Source organism: Nelumbo lutea, chromosome 4 (genome assembly GCF_056320005.1).
Source record: "Nelumbo lutea isolate HS-2025 chromosome 4, American lotus-T2T, whole genome shotgun sequence".
Lineage (NCBI taxonomy): Eukaryota > Viridiplantae > Streptophyta > Magnoliopsida > Proteales > Nelumbonaceae > Nelumbo > Nelumbo lutea.
The window spans coordinates 33,027,865-33,040,879 of NC_142687.1; the positions used below are offsets into that span (position 1 = coordinate 33,027,865).

At 36.8% G+C, this 13,015-nt stretch overlaps 1 long non-coding RNA gene across 1 annotated transcript; it reads right to left on the reverse strand.

The window, feature by feature from the left end:
* Positions 1–11,417: 11,417 nt before the first annotated feature.
* LOC148855065 (uncharacterized) lies at positions 11,418–12,173 on the reverse strand. The gene is made up of 2 exons (XR_016095114.1): positions 12,089–12,173; positions 11,418–11,938 (listed from the first exon to the last, which is right to left on the reverse strand). It is a non-coding gene; the product is annotated as an uncharacterized LOC148855065 (long non-coding RNA).
* Positions 12,174–13,015: the final 842 nt, after the last annotated feature.

Consider the following 13,015-nt stretch of genomic DNA (forward strand, 5'->3'; position numbering starts at 1 on the left):
GTTGGGTGAGCCCAAAATAGAAATCGTGAAGTGGGCCAACTTCATCAGTAGCAGCCTAGTAGAACATTCTTATCAACTTGTGGTTGTGGTCCATCCATTGCGTAAACCAACCGTGTTCCTTCTGAAACGATTAATTTCATGTGGATGCGTGACCGGCAACCAGCATGAGGATATGTGATAGAGTTAAACAGATAAATAATAAACTAGTATTAAAGTACAATTATGGGCTAATGAACACTTGGATTAATATATGTTGGTAGGCGAGTAAGTGGTGAGAAGAAGCAGAGAAGGGAAACCTGCTATAATGAGTCAATGAGAAATTTGACTGATTACACTCCATCTGCTTGGAAGAAATTAAGTTCGGCTTGCCACCTGGCAATCTCATGACATACCTTTCGTTTCTTCTTCTTTTTTTCTTCTTCTTTCTAATAATAATATATCAAAAGAAGGCTTAAACCTTAAATTTTGACTAGAAAAGAAACAACTCAGACTCACTCATGGTTATGGAAGGCATCTCCTATGTTAAGTAATTAAGTTGAGTGGTTTCTCATTTATCTGATTCGATGAAAACAATATTCAGAGAGGTCTCATTTTATTCCACATGAGCAATGCTTCTGTTCTAAGTATAAATGTCTAATAATGATCTTCTCCATGTGGCGCGCCTCTAAGCAAATTCCTTTTAATTTCCCAAGAAGCTAGATCAGTTTTCATTTCTCTGTTAAGTAATCCAGAAGAAAAAAAAGCAATTAAGGAATCATATTGCAGTTAATCTAAACTTCACAATTTTGATCTTTGATTTCCATGGATCACAAAAAACAAATGGGACTCGTAACAGGAATTGAAGCCTAAAGATACAAGGACAAATTTGAGAAGAATGACATGACTGTTATTCAGGTTAACAACTGATGAGAGAAAAGCAATAAGCCAATTACCAACCTAAAGATCACAGTTCTCCAAACACCCACGTCCTAAACTCCAACCTTGAAACCGGCCGGCTCTTAGAATTAATGTTCAGAACGTCAAGAGTCCCAACAACCAACAAAGCACCAAGATCAACACCCCCGCAGCAGAATTCCGGCCGGCACTCGAAAAGAAAGGATCGAAAGGATAAAGGTTTCCAGGCGGACCCGTTATGTAGAAAAACGGAGGCGGCGGCGGTGGAGGGCAGTAACTTGAAGGAGTCGTCGGAGGGGGAGGCGGAGGTGGCGGAGGATGCTGGTTACATGGGTTCTCACAAGAGGAGCAGGCGGTACACTTGATTCCCAAATCAGGTGTCTGAGGCACTATGGTCTGGTCCACCTTCTCAGTGGAGCCGCCGACGGTGGCCGGAGGTGTGACTGCAACGATCACAAGAACCACCACTAGTAACATTGCAGGAGACCATCGACGTACAGGCCACGGCATCTCTGGTTAAAAGGACCCTCCTGCCTCCTGGTGGTGTTAGGTGATGTGGATCCAATGAATTTATGAAGGTGAGGAGAGAGAGAGAGAGAGAGAGAGAGAGAGAGAGAGGGTAATTCACTACTAGAAGGAGAGGGCGAGAACGCCGAGAAGCAACATGGAAGGTTAAGCGTTTGGGCTACGTTATTGTTCAGTTGCATGGAAGATAAGAAAGGGAAAGGCTGGACAGGCTTTTTGATTTTATGGATATCTTTCTATGGTCTTACGGTGGTGCCTGAAAGCGAAGCGCATGTGGATGATGTGGATGTTGAGGGCCCACTTACACCCTTTTCCAATTTCGGTCCTCTGATTTATCATTATTTTATTTCTATTTTATTCCTCCAATTATTGCCCTGTTTTTAATGTTTAGCTAATGGCACCGCAACTAAGCTTGCAAATGATGGCTCCACGTGTTGGAATCTCCTTTTCTAGATGGGTTTCAAATCGTTGGATCGGAACATTTTACAGGGTAGGCGCAGGGGCTAGAGATAAATGGACCTCCTGGTGGCGTCCACGTAGAGAGACTATCCTCCTCGGTTCAAAACCGTCTGATTGTAAGTTTTGATATCTATGATTGATGTGATAAGTTTTTTTGGTAGAAAAAACAATTCAGATAATTTCCAATGGAAAAATACCGATAGGTCAATGCAGATTTCTGATTTGCACAAAAAACACCATTCTATACACCAATTCTCGCCCGTGTATTGGCATCACTCATAGGCCTGTAAACGAATTGAATTCGAATCAAATCAGGCTTGATTCGAATTCGAAACCGATTATAAATATCAATATTCGAATTTGATTCGATATCTGACGAATATCAAATATATCAATTTGAATTTGATTTCGATTATTAAATCAAATATTCGATTCGAATTCGATCGATTAATTTTTTGAATATAAATTCGAATCTGATTCGAAGCAGATATTAATAAACACAGTGCATACATTTTGAACTGTGGTGTAAAGCAAAAGCAAGCACCATGACATTTCATTACATATAAACATATACAATTCCATTTATACACCGATTTATCTATATTTATATATAATGCCTCTAATTAAGAAATAAAATGGAACAACCACAAGTCTATAACCACTAATCAGGAGGAATAGGAGGAGAGATACACAGACAATTCCAATTCCAATGAGCGGACCCATGATTGGATGGTTAAGAGGAAAATTACAATGCCATAGTCATAGTTTTCTTTATATATGGAAAGAACCTTATGTATGTAGCTGAAGCACCTGTACAAGTTCAAACTCTTCTCTTAGTTTGGAAAGGTTATGAGAGGGAGTAAAAGTGAGAAGCTCAGATAGTGAACCAGCATTAAATAAATGAAAATCACTGTATATTTATTCTAAACAGAATTCAAGAATCAAAATTTCCTTCTGTAAAATTAAGCAGATGGAGATAAAAGTAGTACCAATCAAAAAGACAGCAAATGCAATAAAAATAGCTCGAAATATGTGACCCAACTCATTTTCAATATACTCAATGAAAAATGCCAGTGACCCAGCACATAGAGTCCCGACTCCTCTATTCAATCCTCTTTGCATAGAGTTGCCCTTGAAATACCAGCAAATATGAGTAAGTGAAAAAGAGGAACCATCAGCTCATATATTTCTTCAATGAAAAGCTTGTGGTTATGCACACCATTGTCTCCTATGCCCATTTAGGACCAGTAAAGCTATCTGAGGGAGACTCTTACCTATAGTAAACTCAAGCACCACAACCACCGCCATGACAACCCAAATGACATTTTGTCCAATTCCTTGAAAGAGTGGCTCCATCAGATACAATAGGGAGACTAGTGTCAATGTAAATCCAACTTTCAAAGAGTGAATGACTCTTCGCGGATCTTCTCGACCAACTGTCCATATCTTTTTCCACACCGAACCAGGCAATCTTTTCATCTTTGTCACGACATTTCCTAAATGCATCTGTTTCTTCATTTCTGGCTTTCTCCATTCCTGTATCACTAGGGAGCACTTCTTGACAGAAAAACAAAACTATGGGCCTATGGTTTATGGCTGAAGCTAATTTCAGTATAGAAATCAGTTTTAATGGCCCTTGAAGGTGTTTGTAATTCAGTTCAGGCAAGGCAATGTACTATGAAATAGGATGTAATAAACAAATTATGATTCTGCTGTGTCCAATGGGGACTGGGGACAAGAGAGTTTGGGCTGTTATGTGAATCCCCCCTCTCATCACTGAGAGGACTTGTGAGAAGACCACTAAGACGATTTGTAAGATTGTAATCACCATCTCATTAGAAAAAGAGTTGAAAAATCTGAAAATTTTAGCATAGGAACCAATCTGTAAGACTGTAATCAAATTATCTTGAGAAAAAGAGGAAGGGGATGGCATTAGGCATGGGTTCCCGGCGGTGGGAAAGTGTGAGTTTGTGACGGCGTGGGTTCCCGACGGTGCGAATGCGATGGATTCCCACAGCAATTGTGGGTTGCAGCACAAGGCCAGTGATTTTGGATGGTTGATGCATGAGGATTGCTTGAGCTTGAGCAGAGGCGAACGGGCGAAGGAGACAGCGTTGAGCTTGAGCTATGGCCGGTGACCGGTGCTCGACCACTACCACGGGCACTGCCGTCGGTGATGGTGGTTGCTTGGGTGGCGAATCACTATCTCACAGAGACTCTGAGTGAAGAGAAATAGAGGTAAGAGGAAAGATGAGATGAGTGACGAGACGACGACGTCCAACGAAAGGCTAGTGGTTGCTCGGACAATAAGGGGAGGGGGCTGTTGATGGGCCGATGGTGGTTTTTTGAGCGGCGTCTGACGATGGTAAAGGGAGTGACGGAGGGTTAGGGTTTTACTTTAGGGTTTTGAGAGGTAACTGGTAAGGAGGTTCTAGAGTTTGATTTTGAGAATTTGAGATTTTCAAACTCAATCATTAGTTACTTTTCATTTTCTTTTTATTTTAACCTTTATAATATATATATTGTATAATCGATTCGGATATTTATCGGATTGAATCAATATATATCCGAATTCGATCAAATATTCGATTCGATTATTATCAAATCTCGGATTCAAATTCAGATTTTCAAATACGATTTACAGGCCTAATCACTCCAACTATACTTTGAGCCTACATATTCTGACTCTGGGCTGGTCGGTGATTCTTCCTAAAAGGTTTTACTTTATTGAAAGAACAGCCTTGTTTGTTTTCCTACGGCCTACCAGATAAGGTGCCTGCCCAGATTTTAAAACGGGCAGAATTGGAAGGAATACAGGGGATGATTAAAAAAGCTGAAAAGAGATCAAAAGAGAAGAAAAGGCCGTGTTTGGTTGTACCCAAAATTAAAGCAAATGAACAATATATATTGAATAGGACAAAGAATCGTGTTCTCAGTAATTTAATATTCTTGGTGTTCCACTTTAGCATGTAATGCCATTTCCCTACAACGGCATTCACTTCCAAATTCCAATCGCTACATCAGGGGTAAAAAAGAGAAGCTATTCATTACAGAGGGGTTTTCTGAATAATCAAAATGACTTTCTTATGGGGCGTTTTATAACATCAAAACCATTTTATTTGAAAATAGATTGTTTCCTAAAACAAAAACACAAAAAAACATGTTTTTGATTGAAGGTGTGTTCTGTTTTCAAAGCTGAAACAGATAACATGTTTTTATCAACATCACGTTCCATAAATCATATAATTTCTATACTAAAAATATGTTTTGTTTTAGAAACCAATATTTTGTTGGTTCTAAAAATATGTGCTATTTTTTTTAAATAAAACAAAATTATTTTTCTTCTTAAAAATAAAAACAGAATTCAAGAATATATTTTTGATTTTTTTTACTGATTTGATAATTCCAAAAACAAAGAAAATAAAAATATTCATGTTCATGTTGTAGAATGCCCCCTAACACCAAAATGATTTTATGAGATATGATAAAGTTGTTATAATGAAAAATATTATAAAAATAGAGTCAAAGCCTTTAAACACCCAATCAGCATGCATCTCCACCAAATGTTCTGTGCTTGAAAATTAATGGGATTTTCAAATATTTCATTTCCCTTCTGCTTTTTTTTTTTTTTTTTTGAAAATTTCCTTCAGATTTACATGCAATCAAACAAAGTCAAAGTTTATTTTATAATATGCAAATTGATGGGATAGGCTGGACAAGTCACTCGTGGTATATTTTCGAATCGTCACTTTTGGTCTCAACTTTGAGTTGGCTATCAACTATTGAGTTGTTTTCAACAAAATTGACCGCATTGATGTAGAGAATTATATATATTTTTTTAATTGACAAAATCTATGATGCAGATTGCAGAAACTTCAATGTGAAGCAAAAAAAATTGAACTAGATTGAAAATTTTAACATAAGTTCAATTAACCGTGTCAATGATCCTTAAATTGAAGTGGAGACTATTAGGAAGGAAATAAAATGAATAAAAACGAAATAAAAATTAAACAGTTTAGAAAAAAATTCTAAATACTTATATCATTCATATATAATAATAAACATATTATAAATACATTTATAAAAAATTGAGATGACAATAAAGAATATGTTGTGGCAGCTTACCTCTTTTATATATATAGAGAGAGAGAGAGATGTGAACGTGGTTATTTTATTTTTCCTGTTTGTCTAATAAAATAAGATAGTGGAATGGATGACTATTAGTGTTGTTTCTTGTATGGTGTAACTTATTTAAGGCTGTTTTTGATTTGATAGAAAATAAGAGAGAAACAAAAAGTTGTTTTAAGGATTATACTTTTGTGGTGTAAATTTCTTTTGCATTGGTGTAGATGCATGGGAATAAATAGGCTGGCTGTATAATTTTGGTTTACCTTTGTTTGTAGAGGTAAAAATGTAAAATTATGAGATTCTCATAAGAAGAAGTGAGATAGAAGATTTGTGGTGTAATACATTCAGGCTGTTTTTTTTTTTTTTCATTTGATTTAGAAGATTAAGTATATGTTTGGCATCGATGCTATAGTTGAGAAAACGGTGCTACTGATGTGTGGCTTGGAGCACCGTTTTCTCAAAAAATGGTGCCTTTATTTTTGTTTGGAATCATTGCTGCTAGGTAAGACGTTTCCTATAGCAACAACAACTTTTTCTATTTGGTACCATTACTCCAGAAAACGTTTTCAGCACTGGTACCCATTATCCAGTGCCACATCAGTGTTGCATCACTGTCTTGTTGGCGACAACGAGTTGCAGCTCTAGGAAACGCCAAATTTGGCGTTGCTCCAAGCCATGGCTTCCCAAATTCCGAGGCGTGGCTTGGAGCACCGTTTTTTATGGAAAAAATGGTTCCAAACAAATGCCCATTTCTTGGAACACCATTTTTTCCGATGTGGCGCCATTGCTCCAGGAAACGGAAACGATGCCAAATAGCTGCTAAGGCTCCATTTGGATAAGCTTTTGTGTTTTGAGAGATGAAGGAAATAAAGATGAGACAAAAGTGTTATGGTAAGAGTTGATTCTAAAAACATAACAATCTAAACCTAGAAAAGCCGAAAAATCAAATTGAAAAAATTGAACCAGAAAATGTCGTTAATCAAATCGGTCGGTTTGGTATTTTTGAAAAACCGAAGGACTAGTTTGGTTTTTGGTCAACCTAGGAAAAAACAGTTGTTAATTGAACCAACCGGTATATATATTTATTTGTATATTATATATATTTAATACATGTCACATATTTTCTATATATTATATATAAATATATACATATATTATATTTATAATAATCTATTTATAACTATATTATATATTTATAATATATTATATGTCATTTATTATTTATAATATAATAGTATACATATATTTATGTAATATATATTATAAATATAAAATACCGAAAAGCCAAAGAACTAAATCGGTCAAAAACCAAAACCGATCAACCGGTTAACCAATGGTAACAATTCGATTTCAGTTTAGAGAAATAAAAAAACCAATAGGACCACTTCGGTTTGAAAATAAATTGTCTATAGTTTGGTTAACCAAACCGTGGACACTCCTTCACTTAAGCCCCAAAGCACAAAAGCCTAAGAACCCGTTTGGAAGGGCTGAAGCTTTGATTGAGCTGCTTTATATATATTTTTTATTTTCTTAATTTTTCTAATTAATATTTTGTTTTGTATTTAGCTGCTTTAATTGAACCACTTTCAAAAAGTTACTAAAAGAAGCTTCACCAAAAAACCTTTTTTTTTTTTTTTTTTGGCTAAAGCATAGGATTTTTACCAAACATTTTCATACACATCTCATGATTTGGTATGACCTGCAACTTTGGTAATAGCTGAAGTTGTTGAACTGAAAACTTATTGCTTTGTCTTTTAGTTGTTAAAATAGGGGCAGTTTGGCAAATCTTTTTAGGAAATCTTCTAATAGTTATGACAATCAAAAGACGTATTGATCTTTTACATTAAGATCTGAGCAGCCTGAAGCTCGTTTGGTTAAGGCTTTTCTTTTTGTGCATTTTTCCACGCAAAGACGAATAAAAAAAAAACCCGCAAAAGCTCCATTTGGAGCTTCCCAAAAATCACCCATTTTGGACATCTTGCATCTTTTCGGCACGTTGGCTATTGACGGCTAAATCTATCACAAACCAAATGGGAAAAAACCAGATCACAATTTGTCGGGCTTGCAACAGCCAACAGACCGTGCAGAAAAACATGTCAAACAGGGCCATAATTAGATTATAAAATTTTGAAGGCTGCAGTGATACTCAACTTCAATTTCAGCCAACATGAGAGTTACTTTATACTTTCAAAAACAGAATTATATTGTCAAACACTCCCTAAAAGACAAAGTAATAAGTTTTTTAATTCAACATCTTCAGCTGTTATCAAACGGCCCCTTAGAATAGTTTAAACTGGTTTAGAGCCAATCCAGGCCCAAAAGTCAAGAGTTATTTCTTACCCAACGCCTAGTCTACCCTAAAAAATAGTAGGTTGGTCCGGTTTGACTCTTCTCTTTCAATTGCACAACAGCATTGCTATTCTAATTTCTTTGGCTGTATATTCCGGTATATAAATAATAAAACAATAAAAACACAACACACACACAGATTGTATTATTTTCAAAAAAAAAGAGATAAATAAAACGTTCAAATATTTGGATATGGTGTACACAATGTGATTGTGTATAAGACTGGGCTCTGCCGTTGTAGAGTATACATTGTATAAATATTTATTATGTATATGCTATACATATATTTATAAGCCCTAGTTTTATAGGTATACATAGTTAATACACTTATAAGTGATAAGGTTGGAGCTGGTGTTATCATTACAGATTCATTGGCTAAGTTTGTGTGTAGCAGGGCTTTAGTTTAATTGACCGAGTCTTAAGTTGCGTTTGGAATTGATGTAAATCAAGAACTGATGTAAAAGTTTATATTGGTTCGATTTTGTTAGCATTTGGAAGAGTGTAATTATGATCTGTAAAATTTCATTCTGGTTCAATTTTGCATGCATTTGGATAAAGTGGAATTTTATATTGTGAATCAATGTAAAAATTCATCAAATATAAAGTTTTATATCGATTATCAATATAAATACTTTACACCGATTACATCACGCTTTTAAAAAATGCAAAATGCAATGATTACTGAATCACATCTCAATGTAAAACATCATCAGTATACTTTTACACTAACAACGTTTTACACCAATTCCAAAAACAGCCGTATGCTTGTCTTTACGCCCTTCATTCTGCCCTAGAGATTGGATTAACTTAACTAGATTTTTGGTTAAAAGTGATTGCACACAGAATTGCGAAGTTTGCTTCTTCTATACTTGGTCTTCTACCCTTTATTTTTGTGTGATCTTCTTGTTAATGATGCTTCTAAATGCAATTAATGAATTAGATGCTTTGTTCTCAAAAAACAAAGTATACATGAAAGTGTACATATTTTTATATCCATAATTAATCATAAATCTTGTGAGGTTTAATGGAGCATGGGCCACCCCAGGTCTCAGCCCAAGCCAAATCCAATATGGCATCAGGTCCATCTTAGTCCAAAGTTTGGGTACTCAGCACCCCAGGCCCAGGGATGAACCCAAACTGGCCTCAAAAGTCAAAAGATGTGGTCTGGAATCTGGGCTCTGGACTCTGGACAGACCGTGGGTCCCACCAAGTTAATTGTTAGTATTTACCAATTGCCACCAGTTTACCAGCAAATAAGAGAAAACAAATCACATTCCTAATTTTCCGGTAGTTGGTTTAACTTGAAAATGGACCAATTGTGATTTGTGAGCCAGCCCACACATACCATTAAGTTTTATATCATTTGAATTTCTAGTTAAGAAATAGAAAAAGAATTAAAAAAAACAAAAAAATATCATAGAAAACATAAATGTTTCTGGGACAGTGAATGTCTCCCTGTGACCCTGTCCATCGTGAAGAGAGAATGGGACTATTAGGGCTGAGGAGAAAGGCAAAGGCGTCGTGATCCAAACAAACCGACTCCAGATCTACTGCAGTTTTTCTGCTGAACTTGTCCTGCACTTTCATTCATTCTGTGGTAGGTGTTCCATTACATTTATATGTGTAGTCTCGTATTTCCTGCCGACCACCCAGATGATGGTGGAAGGCCGAAATTTTGTTATCCACAAGAAGTAGATGCGCCAATTGAGCAATTTGTTGGCTCGGCCTGGTTCATATTGCTGAGTTCACATTGGCTCCTTACAAGATGCACCCCATAATGCCCCATCTTAATCTTGTATTGGAGACATTTTCCGGAGACAAGTACGGGAGAAGATCATGGTGGTGTCTAACAGCACTTTCCACTAGGGGTGGCAAATAGTTGATCTTTTCGTGAGCTGTCGCGAGCTGCTCAAGCTCAGTTCATGAAAAGTTTGGCTCGGTTCAGTTTCAATCAAGCTCGAGCCTAGTAGAGCTTGGTTTGTGAGGCTTACAAGCCAGGTCGAATATATATATAATAAAAATATTATAATTCTTAAATTTTAAAATATAAAATAAAAATATTTTTATATATAATTTTTTATTTTTATAAAATATTTTTTCTCAAAATCGAGTTCGAACTTATGAATTTTTTACTTGAGCCGATTTCGAGCTCAAGGTTCTGGCTCAAACTAAGCTCAAGTTCGAGCTTGAGCCTTGTAGAACAGTCTCAAGCTGAGCTCGAGTATCATAGTATTCAGCTCGGCTCGGCTCGAATCCACCCCTACCTTCCACCCATGTATTGAAAATATCTTCCCATGATGAGTACGGGAGATGTTCCCGGATGTGCATGTGGGGCATAGGGAAGTGAAGATTTCGTATAGGAAATGTTCCAAATGCATGTTGAGATGTTCATGTAGGGCACTGATGTGATCTCCATATTGCCAATATATATTTGGGATAAGTAGACTACAATCCACCTCAGAAATCTGAAATTGCAGCCCCCTCCTAGTCTACTAGTAGCCCCCCCCCACCCCGCTATAAACCACATCCTGCCCGTGAATTTGGCATCAATCCACAGGCAGGATTCAGTCCACCCCTAGAAATCTTAGCTCCATCCTAGGGGTGGACTGAACTATAAAAACCCCTACATATTTTAGTGATATAGACCTGTTGTTAGGTCCAAGCCTTGTCCCTGTAGGAAACAGCCTTATTTCAGATACTCAAGGCCTGAGATAGAGATCGTAATGGGCTCTATTGATCTCCCCTTCCATACTCAAATGGGCTCTATTGTTTGCAATAAGTGACCCTTTTCCTGTTTGTTTTGGTGTTAAATTCCCTGTTTCTGTTTCTCTCTCTCTCTCACTCAACCCAGCCCATATCTTTTGCAATTCCCCATGTAGTCACTACAGTATTTCTTTTAATTCTTTTGTTTCCTTAATAAGCTGTCATTTGGTGTCTCCAAGCTGTTGTTTCTCCCCAGTTTGTCCCTTTAGCTGGGTTGGTATGAAGCATGTGACCTTCAGAGTGGAGAAAACCTTAGCTGCCCACCTAGACAGATTAATGCAGCGTGAGTGACATCCAAATTTGGTGAAAATCTTCAATCTCAATTCCTAAAATGTTTAATTTCAGGGCTCTACATGCAACAAGGTTTACAGATCATGCTCAGAATAAGTCAGAACAGCTGAGATTGAAATCATCAAGCAGCATCAATCACAATGTTGCAGAATACATTTGATGACATTCAAACTTGTTCTACAGTATCACATCGCTTGGTGTCTTCCTTCAATCCAATTCCAAGCATCTTGAGCTAGCTGTTCTATGTAGTCTGATGAAGCTCCAAAATAGTTAGAGATGGGCTGCTGCTGCTGGTAAGAGCATCTATTAAGACTCTTAATTTGCTCTTGCCAAAGAGGATCCTCGGCAAGGGGACGAAGCTCTGGTGATGACGGCCGAGGCGATACTTCTTCCTTGATGACTTCAGTCGATTGAGCTTCATCAATCTGCTGCCTCCATTGATCATCATCTTCTTCTTTTCCCAGGAAATAGAAATATAGTTTCACACATTTGTCACATGGAAGAGCTTTTGGTTTTTTCTTGACCCTAACTGTGTAAAACAATCAATAAACCCAAAAAGAAAAAAGTGTGAAGAAGATAAAACTAGAGCATAAGATGCTTTGTTTGCAAAAAGGAAAATCAGTGAGTATCGAACTAGTAGGAAAAGAATAAGAATAAAAGTAAAGCTTGTGTGAATGACCTTTGTTCTTTGAATGGTTGGCACCCATTTGCTTCACCCTCTTCTGCTATTTCTATCCCTTTTTCTCTCTTCTCTACTTCTCTTTCTCCTCCACTCTATCTTGTTCACTATTTATTAATTAATATACGGCTGAGAATTACTTTCCACATTGGAAGGAACTATTTTTGGTAAGGGTTGGACCGATAATTAATCTAGAAACGATTGTCCGGAGGGTGTCAATGGTTGGAATTGGTAATTGAACCGGGTTGACATGCAGATTGGATGAAATTGGTGAACCATACGGTCTGACCCTTGGATTCTCTCTTCCTCTCTCTCACAGTCCAGTGGTCAGACCATGTGAGCCTAAACCATAGGTCTAATCCAAAAACACCATGCTCTTAGTTTCTCTATAATGTATTCCTCTCTTTGTCTGAACAGTTTGAATTTGAAAACTGATTAGTCTATCAAATTAGATGCAAATCAGGTTAGAATATTCATAAGTTTCTTCTATTTGAACAAGGGCGCGCATAAAGGGTTTTATTGTCATTATGAAAGTTTTAAAATGTTAAAGAAGATACTTGTATAAACAAGTAATAAATGATAAACGGTGATTCAATTACTTATTAATCATAGCGGCATTTCGTATATAAGTTGGTCGGTCAAATTTGTGAGTAGATGTAGTGGACGAAATAACCATTTGTGTCGTCGCTTTTGCACATAGGCTAGTTTGCACTGGTGAAAAAGTATAGGAGTACTGAAAAATGAGTTGAGAGCACATAGGCTAGTTTACACTATTTTACACTGGTGTAAAGAAAATCCCAAGGCAAAGTAAAACTTGAAGAAATAAATTGTATAAAAACCTTAAGGTTGCATTTGGAAATGATGCAAATGGAGTGTAAATCCTGGTTCAGTGTAAATTTGCACTCTAAATTCACTTTTTGCCTGTTT